Below are 4058 nucleotides of genomic sequence, written 5' to 3' on the forward strand. Positions count from 1 at the left end.
TGAGGAAGGAAGAATTAATTTCCTCTTTGTAGCAAGAACTAATTGACCCGCCTCACCAAACTCTGTGACTCTGACAGTTCACAGAATGCAGAAGCTGAACTCTCTTCAAGTTGCCAAGCAACAGGTCACACAATTCCACAAATACCATCCCCCCAAATTTCTACTAGCAAATTTAGAAGTTATATAACTTTCTGGCTTTTGCTCTAAGCGATATACTGCTACAAATTATGGCAAGAAAGCAGGTGGCCACTGCTTTTATAAATAAAAGAGTGAGTCCTAATCACCGTGGTTTAAGACATGGAACAAGAGGACAATGCCAAGCATTCATTTCCTCTAAAGACTGGTCTCCAAGGGTCTGGAGGCAAACGTGCCCCTCTTGTGATGTCAACGATAGCAGGAGACTCAAACGGCTTCTTGCATGTCATACAGCAATGTTGCTGAAGCTGGCAGCATGCTGAAGTCGCCCCAGGTGCTGGGAAAATCAGCACCCCAGCCCATAGATTCTGATTTACTTGGTCTGGAGTAGGGCCCAGGCTTTGGTAATTTTCAAAAGCTTATTTCTGGAAGGTTCTAAAGAGCAGCCAGGGTTAAGAATTAAGGTCACTGAAACACCACTGTGAACCTTTTCTAGGATCTTCTGTTCACCTAATTCCCTCTATCCCTCACTAATAATTACTCTAAACCTGGTTAATACGCTTGCCTCTCCTTCTCCACACAATTGTTATTCATTGGCAAATCGAAACAGATCTATTTTTTGTCCTTTCTCTGATCAATTCTTTTTTCTTTTAATTAATTTTTATTGGAGTATAGTTGCTTTACAATGTTGGGAAGAAATTCTCAACCCTCTGTGTTCATTCACATAACCCGTGGGATTCTTTATAGAAATACATGTCCTGCTGCACCTTGATCGGCAACTCCGTGAGTGGATCCAACATCAGCATTAAAAAAGGAATCTCCAGGATTCTTCCTGTCGGTCCAGTGGTTAAGACTCCGCGCTTCCAATGCAGGGGGCGTGGGTTTGATCCCTGGTTGTGGAACTAAGATCCCACATGCCACGTGGCGTGGCCAAAAAATTTTTTTAAAAAAAGGGTTCCCCATAGGTGGCTGGATCAGCACCCATGGGGCACCTTAAACATGCAGAGGACTTGCCCTCCCTTCACAGACTATAGGTCTGAGGAAAAGCCCCAGAATCAACATATTTCTATGGTTACATGAGGCAGTCTATCTTTGAATGGTTACATGAGGCAGTCTATCTTTGAATGCTGGGAATACGAGCTGAGTTTAAACAGTCTTTTACTTTATTTTATTTTTGAGATTATATTCTTTTTTTAAAATTAATTAATTTATTTTTGGCTGCGTTGGGTCTTCGTTGCTGCGCGTGGGCTTTCTCTTGTTGCGGCGAGCAGGGGCTACTCTTCGTTGTGGTGCACGGGCTTCTCATTGCGGTGGCTTCTCTTGTTGTGGGGCACAGATTCTAGGCGCGCGGGCTTCAGTAGTTATGGCGCACTGGCTTAGCTGCTCCATGGCACGTGGGATCTTCCCGGACCAGGGCTCGAACCCGTGCCCCCTGTATTGGCAGGCGGATTCTCAACCACTGCGCCACCAGGGAAGTCCCTAAACAGTCCTTTAAAGTGAGGCTGACACACTACAGGATGTGCTTCTTTGAGAGTAAAATTACTTGCTAATACTTGTTAGTATTTAAAAGTAGAAGTATCTTTCCTTAAAAGTTTGAAATTTGGCACATAAGCACATTTGCCCTAGAAGGATTAGGCCGATGTTAGCAGAGCTGGCTGCTTTTTCTCAGGGAGTTGGAGGTTCCTTCGGGAAACCCGGATGAGAGGAGAAGGTGGAGATAAAGAGCGAAGGAGGGTAGCGCAGACCAGGCTGCCCAATTCTTTTCAGCGCACCCAGTGTCAGGTGGCAACTGCTGCGATGCTTAAACCTTTAGCCACTCTAGCAAAAATGGTGGTTTAAAAATCTCTGCTAGCAATAAATATTGTTTCGAGGCAAGAAAATAAATAGAACAGATTGTGAAAGATTATTTACAGAAAGCATTTTAAAATTTTCTTCTTAGATTGTGTGGCTGTCTATAAGCAATTGTGTAATGAAATAAACTCTAAAAAATAAATTAGGGTATAAATATATCTTATCATCACATTCCTGTCCTTTATTTTTATTTATTTCTTTTCTTCTCCCAAAATCAATTACGATATCATTTTAACAATTATAACCTCAAGAACCAAGAGTAGTGAAACTTAACAATTTGAGTGAAAATGTCTAATATTGGTTTAGATGAGACTATAGCTTAGTTCATCAGTCTATTAGATGTTGAACAAGTCTGTTAAGAATAAGTTGGGGGCTTCCCTGGTGGTGCGGTGGTTGGGAGTCTGCCTGCTGGTGCAGGGGATGCGGGTTCGTGCCCCGGTCTGGGAGGATCCCACGTGCCACAGAGTGGCTGGGCCCATGAGCCATGGCCGCTGGGCCTGCGCATCCAGAGCCTGTGCTCCACGGCGGGGGAGGCCGTGGCAGTGGGGGGCCCGCGTACCGCAAAAAAAATAAAATAAAATAAATAACTTGGACCTCAAATTAGAAAAGAAGTAGAACAGACTAACTGAATTTATTATCATAAGTATTTAGTCTAAGAAATAGTTATTATAAAATAGTTATAGTTATTATAAGATATTGGCTATATTCTCCATGTTGTACAATATATCCTTGTAGCTTATTTTATACCTAATAGTTTGTACCTTTTAATCCCCACCCCTATCTTGCCCCTCCCCCTTCCCTCACCCCACTGGTAACCACTAGTTTGTTTTCTGTAGCTGTGAGTCTGTTTCTGTTTTGGTCTATTCACTAGTTTGTTGTATTTTTTAGATATAAGTGATATCTTATTCCACATATAAGTGATAACAGTATTTGTCTTTCTCTGTCTGACTTATTTCACTTAGCATAATAATATACTCCAAGTCCCTCCATGTTGTCGCAAATGGCAAAATTTCATTCTTTTTTCTGGCTGAGTAGTATTCCATTCTAGATATATACCACATCTTCTTTATCCATTCATCTGTTGATGGACACTTAGGTCTGACAACCCAGTTTTAAATATAGGAGTGAAGGACTTGAAAAAGCACTTTTAGAAAAGTTACCTAAATGGCCCATCAACAGGAAAAGGGGCTCATCACCAGCAGTCACCAGGGACAGGCCAGAGTGAGATGGCACCAGGCACCCCTCCCCCCCCCCACCGAATGGCTAAAAATTACAGGCTGTGGCAAGATGGCGCTCCTGCTGATGAGTCAAATCTACAATCACTTTGGAAAATTGTCTGCCGGTGTCTACTGAAGCTAAACCTGCAAACATCCTATGACCTAGGGTGCCTCTCCTGGTATATACCCAACAGAAACGAGAGGCTATGCACACCAAAAAGTTGTACGAGAATATTCATAATGATCTAAATGGAAACCTACCATTGTCTGTCCGTAGTGGGACGGACAAACTGCATGTCATACAACAGAGTACTGCACAGCGGTGCAAAATGGCAAGCTACTGACCGCTCAATATGGGTCAGTCTCTCAGGATATGATGTGGAGCGCAAGAGGCCAGACCCCAAAGCACGCACCACAGGCTTCCATTTAGGTATTCGGGTAATATTGGAGATGAGGCAGAACTAGTCTGTGTCATAGAGATCAGGGCAGTAATTACCTTCAGGGCTTGGCATGGACTGGAAGGGGCCCAAGGAGCCACCAGGTCACTGGAACTATTTCACACCTTGGCCTGGGGGGTGGCTCCACAGATGTGGCCGGTTGTATCGTACAAAGACGGCTGCGTCCATTTCTCCCTTCCCACAAGGTTTTCACAACGTGGACCTGAGGCTCCTGTTGAGGTGCGAGGTGGATAGTCCCTCCCTTTGAACGTGAGCAGACCTTTGTGATCCCTCGATCAATAGAGAGAGGACCACGGAAAGACTGTGCGCACTTCCGCCTGGACGCTCCAGTGCGGAGCCCAGCCTCCAGATGCCGTGACGGAGCCCAAACCATCCCGAGGAGGGGCCACGTGGAGAG

Source organism: Mesoplodon mirus, assembly GCF_964341445.2.
Source record: "Mesoplodon mirus genome assembly, chromosome: 2".
NCBI classification, from domain to species: Eukaryota; Metazoa; Chordata; class Mammalia; order Artiodactyla; family Ziphiidae; genus Mesoplodon; species Mesoplodon mirus.